Source organism: Salvelinus sp. IW2-2015, unplaced genomic scaffold, assembly GCF_002910315.2.
Source record: "Salvelinus sp. IW2-2015 unplaced genomic scaffold, ASM291031v2 Un_scaffold3426, whole genome shotgun sequence".
Taxonomy (NCBI): domain Eukaryota; kingdom Metazoa; phylum Chordata; class Actinopteri; order Salmoniformes; family Salmonidae; genus Salvelinus; species Salvelinus sp. IW2-2015.
The window spans coordinates 14,055-19,695 of NW_019944706.1; the positions used below are offsets into that span (position 1 = coordinate 14,055).

General features: G+C 52.6%; 1 pseudogene; it reads left to right on the top strand.

Annotated features, from left to right (window-relative positions):
- On the top strand, positions 1-5,135 carry LOC112075827 (zinc finger protein basonuclin-1-like; annotated as a pseudogene).
- Positions 5,136-5,641: the final 506 nt, after the last annotated feature.

The window sequence follows — 5,641 nt, forward strand, 5'->3', positions numbered from 1 at the left end:
ATGGGTAGCGCACGTAAGCACAGAAGATTTCTACTTACTTTGACTTTAGTTTATCATTTCTTATGGGGTGGGGAGTGTTTCATTAATCATGTAGTGTGGTGGGGGGGGCTGTTTCTATATTCATGTCTGTGTGTGGGGGGCCTGTTTTCTATATTCATGTCTGTGTGGTGGGGGGGCTGTTTTCTATATTCATGTCTGTGTGGTGGTGGGGCTGTTTCTATATTCATGTCTGTTGTGTGTGTGGGGGCTGTTTTCTAATATTCATGTCTGTGTGTGGTGTGTGGGGGCTGTTTTCCTATATTTCATGTCTGTGTGTGTGTGTGGGGGCTGTTTTCTATATTTATGTCTGTGTGTTGTGTGGGGGGGGCTGTTTTCTATTATTCATGTCTGTGTGTGGGGTGCGGTGGGTGTCGTGTGTGTGTGTGGGGGGGTGGTTTTCTATGATTTCAGGTCTGTGTTGTGTGGGGGGGCTGTTTTGCTTATAGTGTCTTGTCTGTGTGGTGCTTCGCCTGTGTTTTCTTCTTTCTCACTCCTGGCGTCCTCCACCCCTCCGTCTTCCTGCAGCTCTGAGCAAGCTGAAGCTGCACCACATGTACCAGGGCAGCCAGGTGGAGATCGTCCACTCCAACGTGGTCTTTGACATCTGCAGCCTGATGCTCTACGGGACCCAGGCAATCCCGGTCAGACTAAAGAATTCCTGCTGGACAGGCTGTGTCCAGTGTCCAAACAGAAGAGGTCATCATCCTCAACGCATTGGACTGGACCCTACAGACTACATCCGAGGATACGTCCTACAGGTGGGGGGAGGCTCTTCTTTCTTACTTTAGGACGAGGAGAGGGGAGAGAAAGGAGGACAGGAGAGGAGGAGAGAGAGGAACACAGGAGAGAGGGGGAGAAACAAAGCTTCTCTATAGGAACGCTCCTCTTCTCCTCATCCTCGTCTCTGGAGGTCTCCAGACTGATGGAGGGGAGATTTGTAAATATTATTTAGTTCCACGATTTTCCTCTCAAACTTGAGCTAGGCTGAACCACCCGGCACACAGTCAGTGTCAGCCAGCCGCTGCTCACTTCGATTAGTCCGTCATAAACTATTCAGCTTTCTCTCTGCATTTATGTTAGCTCCTCTAATGGAACACAGAGACAGAATCCTCGACAGGCAGAGCCAAGCGAATGCTGTGTGATGAAATATTGATCATGGTTACTGTATGAAGAGGCCGTGGTCTGACTTTCACAGACACCACAAAACTCCTATGTAATTACTACTGGCTGGGTGGAGGAACCTCATTCTCCTCTCTCCTTCCTCTCTGATCTCACTCCACCCTAACGTGCGTGCGTGGTGTGTGTGCGTGCGTGCGTGTGTGTGTGTGATCCATGTGTTTGTATTCATTTTTGTTGTGTGTGCACATGTCCTCTCTGATGCTGATGGAGAGAGGGAAAATCCACGTGGATTTAAATGAAGAGAAATGACAGGCAAGATGAAAGGCAGCGCTGTAATGAGGCCTCCTCCTCTCTGCATTAACTTTACAACTGAACCCTTTATTTAGACGCTCTGGGTGAAGTTCCCTAAGTACAGATCTAGGATCAACTTCCCCTCCCCAATCCTCACCTTAGCTATTAGTGGGGAAAATGCTCATTTGACCCAAGATCAGTGTCTAAGGACAAGTTCACCCTACACCTATTTAGACACAGTCAGTCTTTGGTGTGTGAATATACAGGAATAGAGCTTAATAACAGATGTATAATGCTAATGATGAAATGCTCTCTCTCTCTTTCTCTCTGCATATCAATCGCTTTCTCGCTCTCTCCTCTCCCCCCCCTCTCCACCCACCCCCTCTCCTTTCCTCCCCCTCCCCCATCTCCCTCCCCCACACCATCAACTTTCCTCTTCTTCCACCACACCCTCCTTTCCTCCCCCTCTCCCTCCCTCACACCTCTCCAGACATAGCAGGGAAGGTGTGGGACCGCTGGGCCATCATGACGTTCGAGGAGGAGATTGCTACGCTGCAGCAGTTCCTCCGCTTCGGTGAGACCAAGTCCATTGTGGAGCTGATGCGCTGCAGGACAAGGAGGGCCAGGCCGTGCTGGTCCCCAGCACCCGCACCAACTCAGATATCCGCACCTTCATCGAGCGCAGCACCCCGCCACTGCCACAGCAAACAACGTCCTGACCCCAAGGTGGAGAAAACTGTCCAAAGCGCACCACTTTGAGAACTTTATTAATAGCATGGCGTTTATGTTACCATTTCAACTGTTGGGCTCCGTGCCAGCGCCTCTCCTGGGGTCGCCACTGGGGCGCTGCCAGCAAGCAGCAAGGGGCAGATGGCACCAGGGGCAGAGACGGGGGGACGAGAACCCCAACGTCCTCCCCCTCCCGGGCCGCCTCCCACTGAGAGCAGCCTGGTGGGCTCTAGCTCCGCCTCATTCACTCTGACCTGGACAGGGGTGAGAGACAACCCTATGGACGGCCTCTCGGCCACACCCAAGATGGAGGCTGAGGACTTCCCCACCAGCGACAACTACTCGGACGGCCGCTCCCACACCCTGCACTCCCTCCATGATGAACTCTGACTTTACCCGAGATGTCCCCCATAGCAAGCTCCAACGCTCCATGGACCGGAAGAAGCGAGGTGGGGAGGAAGTCTCAAGAAGGGGCGTGTGTACTGCAGTGCGTGCGACAAGACCTTCTACGACAAGGGCACGCGTAAAAATCCACTACAACGCTGTGCACCTGAAGATCAAGCACAAGCTGCACCATCGATGGCTGCAACATGGTGTTCAGCTCGCTGCGCGAGCCGCAACCGCCACAGCGCCAACCCCAAACCCGCCGGCGCTGCACATGCCATGAACCGCAACAACCGCCGACAAGACCTGCGAGGGCGGAGCCTTTCGGGCGACGAAGACCTCCGAGAAGACTCCGAGGCAAGCGACAAACCGCGGTCTGAGTACCCCCACTCATCCATCCCGGTGTCCCTGACCTCATCCCCCGACAGCCAGAAGTCGGTTGCCAGCTACATGGTGAGTCATGTGGACTCCACCACCAGCAGCACCAAGCTGCACCACAGCAGCTCCTTCCCCAGCATGGGGCACCTGGGCCACGGCATCCTCTTCCCCAACCTGAAGACAGTGCAGCCTGTGCTMCCTTTCTACCGGAGCCTGGTGACCCCTGCCGAGCTGGCCAACAGTCCCGGCCAACACCTCCCCTCCCTCCCCGTCCTCTCCTCCTCTCTTCCCCTCAAACCTACCTCCATCACCGCCCCAGACGCCTGCGGTGCCATCATGGACCCTGTGCCCAAGAAGAAGTCGCGGAAGTCGAGCATGCCCATCAAGATCGAGAAGGAAGCGGTAGAGAGGGAGGGAAGAATGGGGGAGGACAGCGGTTCAGAGGACATGAGCCCTAAACAGGGCAGGGACAAGGAGGAGTGTGAGAGAGGGGGGGATTTGTGTACGAGACAGATGGGTGTAGAGTGGGAGAGGGAAAGAGAGGAGAGAGGAGTCATTCTAGCTGGGGAGAGAGGAGAGAGGGAGGGGGTGAAGCGGTCAAGGTCCCACAGCCCGGAGAGAGATGTGTGTGGAGGCAGGGAACAAGAGGAGGACAAAGACGAAAAACAAGAGGAGGACAGAGACCACACAGAGACAGAGGGAGAGGAGGGCGATCAACCAACCTCCCGGCACCAAGACAAGCCGTGCGACGACATGGACCACCGACTGACCAACGGCGGTTTGTTCAGACTAGGCGACATAGGGAAGGATGGACCAGAGGGCTGTATGGAAGACTACACCGACTCTAGCCTCCTGCAGTCTCGTATGGACTCTGAGGAGGGGCCACTGMACAGGGATGACCTTCCACACCACTGTGAYATCTGCAGCAAGACGTTCAACAACCAGTACAGTGTGAAGATGCACTACCGCAACGTGCACCTGAAGGAGATGCACATGTGCACGGTGGCTYGCTGCAATGCTGCCTTCCCCTCCCGCAGGAGCAGAGACAGGTGAGAGAGAACAAACARACTTCAGTCAGTTAATACTCTGTAATTTAGTTGTATAGTCTGTCAGCGATTTATGAAAGAGATTTGTCATTCTCTAGCACAATATAGGATATTTAAGCATATGATGTCAGAGGTTCTGTTGAAGTGATATGGTTAGTATGTCTTTTCAAATGATATAATAAAACCACATCAAACTGGCAGCAACCACAAATAGGTCAGTTACAGACTTATTTAACAGAGATGAATGGTCAATTAAAGATAMAATAATTGCTAAAGGTACCTTTGAAAAAACACCAACCAAGAAACAACTTTTCCTACATTTTGTGTCTTCCAGGCACAGCTCCAACCTCAACCTCCACCACAAGCTGTTGACCAAAGACCTGTACAGCCCATCACCGCGCCTCCCTCTACTCCCCAGCCTCCCTCTGCAGGGACAAAGACCCTGTCAGCCTGGACTACCGCCAGGACCTGAGAGACCTCCAGAGGGATAGAGAGCTCCAGAGAGACCCAGGCAGCCAGACGTCCGTCATCTTCAGAGGACACAACCGCATGGGCCTGGTCTTCCCCATGAGCAAGATGGCCAACCAAAGGACAGGGGAGAATGCAGGAGAGGAGCTGGAGGAGGAGGAGGGGTGGAGGAGGGGGCGGTACTCCTAAGTATACGTTCTCGTCGTACCTCCTCGTGGGGCGGCAGCGCCCGTTCCTCCTGGGACTCGGATGGGGCAGGCAGCGAGGAAGGGGAGGGGCTAGAGGAGGAGCCTCTGCCAATGGAGGAGGACAGATGGGGAAAGCTGTGACGAGATTGGTCTAGGAGGCCCCGGTGGGGAAGGATTAGGTTCGGGCGGGGAGAGGACCCTGGGCTGTGTGGGGGGAGACAGGTGGGCCGCAGGGGGGCGGAGGTGGCTCACCCATTACCTGCCACGTGTGCCAGAAGGTATACAGCAACAAGGGGACTTTCAGAGCCCACTACAAGACTGTCCACCTGCGCCTGCTGCACAAGTGTAAAGTCCCAGGCTGCGACACCACATTCTCGTCAGTACGGAGCCGCAATAGACACAGCCAGAACCCCAACCTGCACCGCAACCTGACTGGCAGTGGCGGCGGCACCACTCTAGACCAGGAGTAGGGCCTTGCCCGAGCTTCAGCTCACACAGACCCTGATTTACTCTCACTGTATTCTTTAGTCTTTGTTTATTTGACACCAGAACAGGCTTGCAGGTTAGCACTTTTTGAATAAAATCCATTGTTTTTTGGGGGAATATCTGTAGTGAGCTTGGGATTGTGGAATCCAGCTGCAATTTTCTTTGTTATGGCAGATTGTATCTGCAAATGTTACAGGACAGTATATCTCCCTGAATGTTGTGGATTTCTCCAGGTATATCAAGTTCAGCAACCTCAAATTGTTCTGAGGTACACATGAAGACCTTCTGCATTCCATTCCTTGAACACTCATTTTAGACCAATTATGTTTCCTTTCCCCTGGCAACATTTTTGAAATATGTTCTTTTAAATTGATATTTATTGATGACAGAAATGTAGAAAAACAACAATTTATTTTGGACACGAAATGACAAGTCATTTTCCTATCATGTATTTTTGTCTTGATTTAAAACACTTAAAAATCATGCATCATCTTTAAAACGTTGTACATCTCA